Below are 13,596 nucleotides of genomic sequence, written 5' to 3' on the forward strand. Positions count from 1 at the left end.
AGAGGGCAATGATTGCATTGTAATCATTGATATATTTTTCTTATTCTGTTCTTTTTATGTAATTTGTATTTTTAGGTGATTTACCTTTCACTATGTCTAACTGAAGACATGAAGTTGTTCACTTGACCTGTTTTTGTAATTGGTCTAGGGAAACCAAAGCGGCATTTGGTGTTGTATTTCCGTTTGTTTTGTATTTGCGATGACATTATTTGCCACAATTGTGTCTTTGAAATTGTAAAATTTGTGCATGAAGATCACTATTTGTTGCTTCCGATGGAATTTCACAAGTGCCATATTTTCCGATAAACTGTAACACAGTGGCATTATTGTCTTGATCAAATTTAGGAGCATCTTTAATCCATAAAAGCATGTGGATATGTGGTGCTCCTCTGGCTTGGTATTCTTTTCTCCAAAAGAAGTGTTGCACTTCTCCGAGGGGAGGAACAGTTTTATTACAAATAAAGTGTAGCATAGCAATGAAGCGATGATGAAAATATCTTGAAACATTAGCAGGATCTAGAGAACAAAGTTCTCCAGGTGTTAGTAAATCTATGTTTGTTTTGTTTTTGTTTGATATGCGTAGGAAATCATGTCAATCTTTCCATGCATATTCTGCACAACTTAATTTAACAAACCAAGTGGGTGGGCCAAGGTTTCTTATCATACAAGGTATATCTCCATGACGTCGGACCCAGTACACTTTAGTACCACGCATGCTTGCTAAAAGATTTGTAATACTTGAGTGTAAAACCTCATCTTTTTCTTGCACTTTTTGAAATAATTGTGTAGCTGACATATTTTGAAAGTGGGTTCCTGATTTTAATGTGTGTGCAACTCCGTAACATAGAGTTGCTAGTTCACTTTCAAAGACTAGGTGGAATATGTATTCCACATTTTGTCTAAATCTGGGATCTTCAGAACACATCCGTAACGAGCGGTATTCTGATGCTGTTATTTGAATAGGTCTATCATCGTACCTTCCTCCTTTGCCAGTAGGAAAGAGTAGAGGAAAAGCATGTGCTTCTATACTTTTTCCCATATGCTGATTGGTGATCCTTTTGTTTGTCGCATTTGGTACATTTCTAGTACATCTTCTACGGTGTCATTAGAGTGCAATGGATGAATTGTATAATGTCCTAAAGTATTGGATACCATAGCAGGATCTAAAAGCTCAAATTGACCAGTTTCTGGTGACTCTTGAATTATTTCAGTGGTTTCCTTCAAGTTTTCTTCAATATTAATTTCTTTGTAGTATTCATTATTGTCTTTTAGATATTGCAAGGCTTGTCTAACTTTATGTAAGTCTACCAGTTGTTGCCGAATTTTTTGTCTTTTGTAGGTACACGATTTACTAAGATAATTAAAGATTGCTCCATTGGACGTTTCACTCCCAGAGTGTGCACATTTTGTTTTAGATCTAATGGTAAATACACTACTTTGCCACAAATGCTTTTCACCAATTCAGAGGGAGATAATTTTGCTGTTTTTGGTTGAAGGCGTATTATTGCTTGAAAGGGGTGCACTGTTTGAATTATGATGCTCTCATATAAATTGAGTTGTTGTAGGGGTTTTGGTAGTGGGAATAATTCCAAATTATTTGTGATAGGACGTGAAGAAGTTTGGTTGTTGTCAAGTTTTATAGTGCAGTAACTGCAAAGTATTAAGGGGTCAGTTATTTCATATTTGTTTTCTGCTATAAGGTAGAGAGCTAATTCAAACCATTTAGAATCTTCATTGTCTTCTATTTTGTATGTTAGGTCTACAGTTTTTGTGTTACTTTTATAAAAAGTTCTGCGGCAACATACACACACATGGTTTGGTACTTCAGCAGATGAACTTTTAAATTTCAGTATTTCTTTTTGTATGTGTGTAGTAGAGGTTGCCATGCGTATAATTGTTGCTAGTCTGTTGTAAAGCTATTGCATTTTGTAAGTGGCTTTCACTTCCAAAATATTTTTTCTGGATATAGTCGATTTCTTCAAGTAGGTCTTTGGCTGTACCATGTAGAAGAATGTTGTTTAAATTGGCTAGTGCTAAAGCAGGACTTTTAGCATAGTACAGTTTACAGAACCGATGTCTTATAGTTAAATGATGTGTTGATATCATTTTGATATGATCGAAGGTGGTTTTGCAAATAGGTCCTGAAATGCAGGCCAATGAATGTCCTTGTTGTCCTGTGTACTTGCATACTGGACAGGTATACATATTTTGCAGTAGTTTCATTTTGATTTTGTCTTTACCTTTCACATACCGATTGAGGAATTGGCGTGAAGACTTGAAAGATTTTTTGGGAATGTTACACATTGACGTGCATGGCCATTTGGATACTAGACCTTCTGGTTCAGTTGAATGGAGAGGTAATTCTAAGTTTTCTGGGGATATTTTTGTAAGCAGAATTTCTTGTTCCATTAAGGTATTATTAACTTTTTCATAACCTCATCCACTGCTATGTATGGCAATTGTATTTGCTTGCTTTTGTTTGTATGCTTCTTCATTGAAATATGGTTCTGTGCTTGTGGTGTGACTCCACTCACCGCCACATATATTTAAGAAGATATTTGTGTTGACATATTGTTTATTGAGAAGTCTTTTTTGTAATTTGGTCATTCGTTTTGTTAGTGGTTTCATGTGGTTTAACACTAAAATAAAGAACTTTCTTTTGAGAAGGATTGCACTGTCTATCAAAGCTTCTAAGATACATTTTCTACGGTAGGTTTTAATGGTTGTGCATGATTTCTGTCCTGTTTTTATAAGATTTTGAAGGACTCTGTGGCGGAACATTTTTGCTAAAATACTTTTTTTGGTATGCTTACTTGGCACTATATCAAGATTTATAGGAACAGTTTTAGCAGTAGTGGTAGCTGAATCATTTTCTGTTTCGTCTTACATTTTGATAGAGGAGGCAAAGTTTCTGTACTTGAAGCTTGTTTTGTTTCGCTAAATGACTGTATTAGCTGTTTTGTTTGAACTTCTTGTACAAATTCTGGTAGAGATTGATCCTTATTTTGGACACTTCTATTTTCATTTGCTCTACTTCTGCGTTGCTTTCTACAGACTTGATTTTTGGTTGGCATTCTTTAGGGTCTGTTGAAAAAATAAAGAAGGTATGGGTTGGGGTGTTCTGCAATGTATGTGTGCTGTGTGCATGAGTGTTTGAGTAAGATGATAAAGATGTATGTTATGGTGTGTGATTGTGCACTGGGCAACTACAACTAGTTGGGATGGGTATTCTTGAATTTATGTGCTACTAAACTGGGGTTCAGATTACAGTAGAAAGTAAGCTAGTGGTGAGGAGAAGCACAAATAGTAAATCTAATTGTATAGAATTAAAACAGTTCTTTGTTCTATAATATTAAAATTCTAGGGGCTGAGTTATGTCATTTGTGCATCGAAAAATGGTGATTTGTTCGCCATTCTGCCTGCAAATCCCTGTTTAACAAATGGGGTTTTGTGGACAGAATGGTGCACAATCTCTGTTTTTAGGCACAGAAATACCATGAATGAACCCCACAGTGTGTTTGAGTAATAGTAAACATATTATGGTGGTATTTAACTTACTTTTTTGTGGAATGAGCAGGTTTCTTCTGAGTTGTTGTTTGTACTTCAGATTCTGCTGCTGCTTTTCAGGAGAGTGGTCTTCACAGCAATTGTAAAGGAAAGAAATTTGTAATGTTGTGTGTTTATAGCACTGATGTTAATTTAGACATTGATTTTTATGTTTTGTACAAGTATTTTGTACAAGTATTCTTGTTTGAGATCTGAACATAGAGTGTGCATGCACTTTCGTTTGACTATGTGCAGTCTGTATATTTTACTTTAAATATGTTAGTTCAACATGCTTTGCAAATGTGTGTGTAAAAAGAAATTAAATAGCAGATAGGTTTGGAAGTGACAGTTGATTATAGCAGACGGGAAAAATGACTGTAAGTTCATTTTATAGGTTATACAGGTTAAAAGACAGTTAATCTGTTTATATGCATTTATAAGAATTCTACATGTACTATACATAAAATATGCATACCTGTAGTTTGTGTTCATGCATATGGATATGCATGCAGCTGCAAGTAGAAATCTTGGAGACTTGTACAGTGGTTCTTGTAGTAGGTGCTTTCCAATGATATGACACTTGTACTCAGAGTGATTAACAGTACATTTGAAGTGCTGATCTATGATGATGGAGTTAGATGTAGAGGTCTTGAATGTGATTGGTGGATGTTGTGTGACTGCTTAGCTGTATCCAATGAAGGAATGGCACAGAGAGTGAAGTGGAAATGGTAGAAGGGCTGTCCATGTTACGATATGTCCGCGGACATGGCGGTAGTCCGCGGACATCGCTTGTAACATACAGGGATTTTGGGCTGGGGAGGCACGCAAATGAGAATGAGCAGAGCAAGGGATTGGTCAGTAAAGTTTAGTGGGTGTGTTGTGTCAGGAGAGAGTTTGTCAGAAAGTATTTTTACTGAGAGAAGAACATATACCTATGGCTGTTTGTTTCAGAAAACAGATTGTCTGGATTTTGGGAGACTCGTGGATACATTGGTTGAAGGTGCATGCAGAAAGCTGTGGAGTAGCTGTAGATTTTATATTCCCACATGTGGAAGTGCACTGGCATGGAGTGCGTGGAATGAAGTGGCTGGACTTGCTACCTCTCTGTGCTACTTCGGAGACAGAGGATCATCCAGACATAATGATAATTCATTGTGGAGGGAATAGTTTAGGACATGTGTCTGTGTCTAGAATTTCTTTGCAATTTGCAATGAAAGAAGGACTTGGGAAGGTCATGGACATGTTTCCAAATTCTCAAGTCATTTTTTCACGGATTGCGCAGAGACAAATGTGGCTGCGTTCTTCTTCATTTGGTCCACAAATGGAGAAAGCGAGGCGCAATGTCAATAAGGCTGTTTGTGCCTTTCTAATAGTTGATGGCATGTCCTCTTTTTTTACAATGAAAATATTATGTTTCATAGCACATACATTTTTCGCAGAGATGGAGTCCATCTTACTCATGCTGGCAATCAGATTTTTCTGAGAAATGTACAAAATGCATTTTGACCTTTTTTGGAATATCAGCCATCCATTTTGCAGTAGGTGTTGACCATTTCAAGTTTTTCAAACACAAACAAACACCACCAAAAGGCTCTTTTCAGAGCCTCCACTTCCTCTCAGAGAAAAGTGCAATGGTTATGATAGGGCATCACCCTAAAATTTTCGATGTGCGCGAACTGTCTGCGGACTTCTAAAAAATACACAGGGCCTTGCTCCATTTATTTGCCACTTCTATTTTTAAACTATGAACGGCGGCTCTGAAAAGAGCCTTTTTTTTGGATTTTGTTGTTTTATATTTTTTTTGGTTTTTTACACATGACACACGAGGAGAAGAGGGGAAAGGAGGTCAAGGGGAGGACACCAACCACAGGGATAAGAAAGGGCGGGTGGAGAGAGGAAGATGTAGGGTGGGCCTTACTTAGGTGGTGGGCAGGTCTTCTCCTGCTCTGAGACCATAGTCTCAAAAGCACTACGAAGTCTCTCCCCCCTGCAGATTACTGTGTCACAGTACATACACACAACTGTGACCCTCAAAAGGTAAGGGTCATCAGCATTGCGAATGGCCTGTGAGGCAGCTGGAGGGATACGCTCTCCCACAGGAGTGTTCCTTGTGGTGACAGGATCGGAAACAGAGGATGTAGTAGAGGATCTCAACATACTACGCTCCTCGCAAGGTACAACCTTGCGAATGGCCCCACCGTGGAATGACGTTAGGTGATGCTTCATAGTTGTTGTATCAAAGCTGTACGAACCAAGCGTCCCCCGACCGAGCACCATTTTGCACTCGTTGCAGGTGACTTTGTTCGCATGCGCCTTGGGTACGTTACCATGAATGGTAAATAACCGCCACACCCAAGAGTCACAGCGAATGCTGGTAGTAGAGACTTCCACTACCTCATCCTCTTCATCCTCTTCATCCTCCTCTGCATCCTCACTCCTGTTCCCCTCTTCAGGCCCTTGGTGAGGTGGTTGTAGTGGAGAGGGTGGGGGTGGTGCTGAGGCAGATGTAGCACCAGGTGGCAGTAGTGGAGCCATGGATGCCATCAGGTTTCAGAAATAAATCTGGAAAATTGGCAGCAAAAATGCACTGTGTTCTGTAAGATAGCCAGAAAAACAATGAGGATGAGCTCTGGGGTGTGGCCTTTTATAGGGGTGCTGGTGCACGCTTCGCAGACACCTGCGCTGTCTGTGGACAGATCGAACACCAAAAAAAGGCTTACATAGTCCCAAAAAGTATGTAGAAATTCAGGATTATTGTCTGAAACGTGTGCTATGGTGATTTATTATTATAAAATATTATGGATTGCCTGAAAAGGTTGTTTTAAATTGTTCGGGACACGAACAGTGTCCGAGAGTCAGAACACATGCTCAGCATGGGCGAGGTCACATGATGGCATCATGACCATGTCCGCGAAGGGAAAGGGTGTCCGCAGGACACCAAATGCTCTGAAACTGTTTTGCACATGCGCGTTGGTGTTCTACGGACACTGTTCGTGTCCTGAAACTAATTAAAAGTGCGACACAAGTGAAACCAACAGTTACGGACAGGCGTCTGTTCATAGAACAGTTTCAACACGCCTACGAACAGTACGTACAGGTATGGTGTCCTCAGGGCACCCCCATTTCATTTATTTACGAACATACCAGGACACTTGATGTGTTCTTAGAAAAGTTTCAACCTGCCTACGAACAGTACGGATAGGTATAGTGTCCTCAGGACACCCCCATTTTGTTTATTTATGAACATTTCAGGACACCGCCTGTGTTCTTAGAACAGTTTCAACTTGCCTTCGAACAATACGGACAGGCATAGCGTCCTCAGGACACTCCCATTTTGTTTATTTACAAACATTTCCGAACACTGCGTGTGTTCTTAGAACAGTTTCAACTTGCCTTCGAATAATACGGACAGGCATAGCGTCCTCAGGACACCCCTTTTTGTTTATTTACGAACATCCCAGGACACTTGATGAGTTCTTAGAACAATTTCAACTTGCCCACGAACAATACGGACAGCGTCCTCAGGACACCCCCATTTTGTTTATTTACGAACATTTCAGGAAACCATGTGTGTTCTAAGGACAGTTTCAACTTGCTTGCGAACAATACGGACAGGCATAGAGTCCTCAGAACACCCCCATTTTGTTTATTTAGGAACATTTCAGAACACCGCATGTGTTCTTAGAACAGTTTCAACTCACCTGCGAACAATACGGACAGTCATAGTGTCCTGAGGACACCCCAATTTTGTTTATTTACAAACATCCTGGGACACTTGATGTGTTCTTAGAACAGTTTCAACCTGCCTACGAACAGTACGGACATGTATAGCGTCCTCAGGACACCCCGATTTTGTTTATTTACAAACTTTTCAGGACACCACGTGTGTTCTAAGAACAGTTTCAACTCGCCTGCGAACAATACGGACAGGTATAGTGTCCCCAGGACACCCCCATTTTGTTTATTTATGAACATTTCAGGACACCCGTGTTGCCCGCAGACACCAAAACTGGCTTTTTAAAAAAACACAAAGGACTAAATTAACACACACATAACATTTATTTTTCATTATATTATATATATGATGTACAATTTATGATAGAGAAGGGGTAGAAGAAACGGACACAATGACAGGGGAATTGTGGTTTTCAAGAGGATTGATAGGAGGAGATAAAGGGATGGGAACCTCATCAAAACGTTTTTCTATATGGTGAGGGTTTGGGGATAGTTGACTGGGATATGGAGAGGGGGGACAGGTACATGTTGCACATGGTATCTCATTTTTTCTTTTATATGGTCCGCCACAAAACCTTTCAAAAGGTGGAAATTTATCATGAGATTGTTCATTTTTTCTTCCATGCGCTGGAGAGTTTGTTCTAAAGTATCTTGTTGTGTATTGTTTTCATTGTTTGTATGGTCTGTTAAAAAAGAAACATATATATACATATTCAGTGAAAAACATTTGTTAAAGGGACGTTATGGTTAAGTTGTGCTGCTAAAAACCTTTCAAATTCAGTGAAAAAACTTTGTCAAAGGGACATTATGGTTCCAAGTAAAACCGAAAAACCCTTGAAATTCGCCAGTTATGGTAAGCTAAGCAACCATAACTCGCGCCACCACCGTGCACTGCTAAGACTAACACCCAGGACATCAAAGATGACATCACAAATGTCATTGATGACATCACTGATGACATCACATGTCTGGCTCACTCTTTTTTCCTTTGCTGACATATCTAGGCCACATGGTTTTCTTCAGTAACAGTCGGAAACTAAAAATGTTATTTCATTTGTAGACGTATCCTTCAAGTAGGTTCTTACAGTAATTCCCTTAGAGTCCAGTCACATCATATGAAACATATACATACGGGAAGACACACGCTTGAAAGACAGCAATCCTTTTTGTGCATAAAGATAATCAATACACTTATGAGCACTTTCTGATAGGTATGTTGTTTTTTTTTTATGATTGTACTTTCCCTGTATATGGTCATATTTGTATACATTGCACTCACACTACTTTCCTTAGGGTCCAATCACATCAAGTGATACATATACCTAGGGTAAATAGCAGCTTTGAAACAGAGCAATCATTTATTTGCATGAAAATAATCAGTTAAATTATGAATGGTTTCTGCTACTACTTGTGCTTTTTTTCTAACTTCACTTTCCCTGTATATACCCATATTGGTATGTGTTCTTGTGTCTTTGTGTTTTGTCTATAGTAATGCAATTATGTAATCCATGTGTTTTATTAGCTACTTATTACATATTTCACAGTAAACAAAAATCTATTAAGAAAACAATTATCATTTCATTATTCAACATATTAGCATTACGAATATTATACCTTCATCTTGTACACTGCACACAATGTTATGTTACTGTATGAGTAGCTTAGTATACTAGATAGAACCCCATAATAGAATGCTATTTATATCAATACATCGTTCAATGCACTAATTAGGGTATGATATTTATTGCAATGATCCTTGACACTTGTTTCGCAACATTATAATAAGAATCCCTTGTACACATATTTCATGAAAAGTACATACACATGTGATGTCATCAGTGATGTCATCAATGACATTTGTGATGTCATCTTTGATGTCCTGGGTGTTAGTCTTAGCAGTGCACGTTGGTGGCGCGAGTTATGGTTGCCTATCTTACCATAACTGGCGAATTTCAAGGTTTTTTCGGTTTTACTTGGAACCATAACGTCCCTTTGACAACGTTTTTTCACTGAATTTCATAGGTTTCTATCAGCGCAACTTAACCGTAACATCCCTTTAACAACGTTTTTTCACTGAATTTGAAAGGTTTTTAACAGTGCAACTTAACCATAACGTCCCTTTAACAAAGTTTTTTCACTGAATTTCATTGGTTTTTAGCAGCGCAACTTAACCATAACGTCCCTTTAACAAAGTTTTTTCACTGAATTTCATAGGTTTTTAACAGCGCAACTTAACCATAACATCCCTTTAACAAAGTTTTTTCACTGAATTTCTTAGGTTTTTAGTAGTGCAACTTAACCATAACGTCCATTTAACAAAGTGTTTTCACTGAATTTCATAGGGTTTTAGTAGTGCAACTTAACAATAATGACTTTGACTTTATATACATGTCATATGGAACTGACTGAATCTCTTCTACTGTACTTGATGTCCGTGAACTTATTTAATGTTCGCGGACATGTTCGAAGAACAGTACCACTACCTAAAAACTCTGGGGGGGTATGTTTGATTGTTATATCATAACATAGGAACATTTAACAAATTCAAAAAGGAGCACACAAACACATTATATGTACTAACACATAAGAAATGTAACCCATATATACAACTCACTAACCATTAATTTAAATGCACTATGTTCTAAAATGGAATATACCACAAGAAGATAAATTGGCTTCCAATACAATTACCTCACAAACACGACAGAACTGAGAACAAGATCAGACCCACTGAGTACATAGGACATATCTTACCTGAAATAGTAAGTGTACTTAATTTCATTCATATATTTATAAACTTTCTGTATTAGATAAAAAAAAAAATTATCTTTTTTTTTTCTCTCACAGAAATGTCTACTCTGGAATGGCTAGAGGAGCATTTCCCACATGAAGAAATGTCACAAGATAGTGAAACTAATGGTAAACACTTAATAATATAAACCATTTCATTATTATTATGTTGTATACATTTAACATATATATATATTTTTTTGTACAGAGCATACCTAAATCGAAAATACTTCAGAAAAACCTGTAATGGATAATACTTTTCACAGTATAGAAGAAAAATGGATTTATTGTTGACTAATTTTAATAATTTGAAAACTTTTGTGTAAGATCATTTTAAACCAAAAACCTCTTACCATTGCCCCGCATGTACTTGTCCCTCCTCACCATATCCCAGTCAATTATCCCCAAACCCTCTCCATAACCCAAAACGTTTTGATGAGACTTCCATCCCTTCTTCACCTAATAAAAATCATGTTGAAACCCCTAATTCTCCTGTTTTTGTTTCTGTTTCTGCCTCACCTTCTCTGTCATAAATTATTAATATATGTTAAATAAAGTTTAATTTTTATATTGTGTTTTAAATAGTTTCGTTTTTTTTTTTTTAAATAATGTAGGTGTCCGCGGACAGTGCAGGTGTTCTGAAATGTTCATAAATAAATGAAAATGGAGGTGTCCTGAAGAACACTATACCTGTTTGTACTGTTCGCTAACAAGATGAAACTATTCTAAGAACACATGCGGTGTCTTGAAATGTTCGTAAAAAAAGAAAAATTAAAGTGTCCTAAAGAACACTATATCTGTCCGTAGTGTTCGCTATCAAGTTTAAACTGTTCTAAGAACACAAATGGTGTCCTGAAATGTTCGTACGGAAACGAAATTGGAGGTGTCCTGAAAAATACAATACCTGTTCGTAGTGTTCGCTAGCAAGTTCAAACTGTTCTAAGAACACACACGGTGTCCTGAATTGTTCGTAATTAAACGAAAATGGAGGTGTCTTAAAGAACACTATACCTGTGCGTACTGTTCGCTAGCAAGTTGAAAATGTTCTAAGAACACAATTGGTGTCCTGAAATGTTCGTACATAAACAAAATTGGATGTGTCCTGAAGAACACTATATCTGTCCTTACTGTTCGCAAGAACGTTTAAACTGTTCTAAGAACACACGCAGTGTCCTGAAATGTTCGTTTCACGTGTGACACAATTTTAATTAGTTCAGGACCCGAACAGTGTCCGTAGCCAATGTCTGCCAATGTCTGCGCTAGCCAATGTCTGTGAAATTGTTGTCCTGCGGACATGCGCTTCCTTCGCGGACTTGTTAGTGAACGGATCATATGACCGTGCCCACACTGATCGCGTGTTCTGAATGTGGACACTGTTCGTGTCCCCGAACTAATTAAAAGTACATTTTCAATGAATCCATAATATTTTTCAATAAAATCTCACCATGGCACAAGTCCCACATAGTAATCCTGAGTTTCTACATACCTTTTGAAACTTTTCGAACTTTTTTTGTGTTCGATCTGACCGTCGACAGCGCGCATGTCCGCGGACCGCGCACAAGCACCCCTATAAAAGACCAAGCCAGAGGAGCACCAGATATCCACATGCTTTTATGGATTAAAGATGCTCCTAAATTTGGTCAAGACAGTGATGCCACTGTTTTACAGTTTATTGAAAAATATGTCACTTGTGAAATTCCATCAGAAGCCACAATTAGTGACCTTCATGCACAAATTGTACAATTTCAAACACACAAATGTGGAAAATATTGTCGTCGCAAATACAAAAACAAAGGGAAACACTACACCAAATGCAGATTTTGTTTCCCTAGACCAGTTACAAATACAGGTCAAGTCTTCAGTTAGACATAGTGTTAAAGGTAAGTCACCTAAAAATACATATTACATAAAAAGAAAAGAAGAAGAAAAATATATCAACGATTATAATGCAATCATTGCCCACTTATGGAATGCAAACATAGATGTGCAGTACATTGCAGACAATTCTACTGCAGTTGCACGATATGTCACAGCATACTTAACTAAAGCAGAAAAGACAGAGCTCCAAGACCTCTGGAATGACCTGTCATCAGATAAAACAGTGTCTCAGAAATTATACAGCTTGGGCATAAAAATGCTCACCCATAGAGAATGTGGATCATATGAAGCAGCTGATCGTTTAACTGGTACTGCATTGTATGGTAAAACTGAAAATATAGTATGGCTAAGTCTTGGTCCAGCTAAATCTAGAAAAAGAGTTCTAAAATCATATGAAGCTATAGAAACAATAGCCAAACATGATCCCAACAGCCAAGACATTTAAAAAAACAATTCATTGGACACATACTACCCAAACAGAAGTAATACTTTGGAAAACATGTGTCTATACCACATTGCCCAAAACTACACATACAAAAATAATATGAAACCTGATGAAAAAAAAGGTAAATATAGAGTGACAAACTGTGAAGGCAGCTTAGTTAAACTCACTAAACCAAATTTAATTAATCATATCAAATTGTCATTAAAGACTCCTCAACATGAAGAAGTATATTACATGTCCCTGATACAACTCTTCAAACCATGGAGAAAAGAAGAACAAATACTAGATAACTATGACTCATATGAGGATGCTTTCAAAGCAAATGAAAGCACTATAACTGATGTAAACTTTACACAGTACAAAACAATGTTGCACAATGAACATCAACACGAAGAAGAACTCCAAGCCCAACTAGATAAGGACACTCCTGACAGTAGTCAACCTTCTGTAACAGAAAGCCAGGAACCACTGGGAGAACCACTAATAATAAATGAGGCACAATTAGCTATGATAGAAGTAGAAAACACCATGTGTCAGTATGAAGATAAAGAAGACTTAACTATACTACAATCAAAACTAAACAATGAGCAAAGTAGCATTTTTCAAGAAGTAACAAAACAAATTGCACATGGTGTAAAACATGAAAATAAAGAATGTTCCTGCCATAATTATAAACCCATACTACTGTAGGTCAGTGGTGAAGCTGGTTCTGGCAAAACATCCTAATCAAAATCATTAGTAAGTTCCAACAATTGACAAACAACAAACTGTCAGCTGTTGTCACTGCCCCCACAGGTTTAGCTGCCTACAACATAGGTGGTGTTACATTACACTGATTACTACTATTACCAGTCGAACACCAGAACAAATTAGACTATTACAAACTTTCTGCAGAAGCTGCAATGGAATTACGCAGAGTATTGAAACAAATGAAAATGCTACTAATAGATGAAGTGAGCATGGTCTCCAACCTGATGTTAGCTTTGATTCACCTCAGATTACAAGAAGTACTCAAAACAGACTATGAAGAGCTCTTTGCAGGAAAACACATGATTGTTTTTGGGGATCTGCTTCAATTAACACCAGTAAAAGGTGAGCCTAATTTTAAAACATTAGGACACAAACTCTGCCGTAAAACTGTTGACAGCATTGGAAATGTCAACCTTTGGCAACATTTCCAATACAGAGAATTAACAGAAAAC

Source organism: Ambystoma mexicanum, chromosome 12 (assembly GCF_040938575.1).
Source record: "Ambystoma mexicanum isolate Mex_15411 chromosome 12, UKY_AmexF1_1, whole genome shotgun sequence".
Taxonomy (NCBI): domain Eukaryota; kingdom Metazoa; phylum Chordata; class Amphibia; order Caudata; family Ambystomatidae; genus Ambystoma; species Ambystoma mexicanum.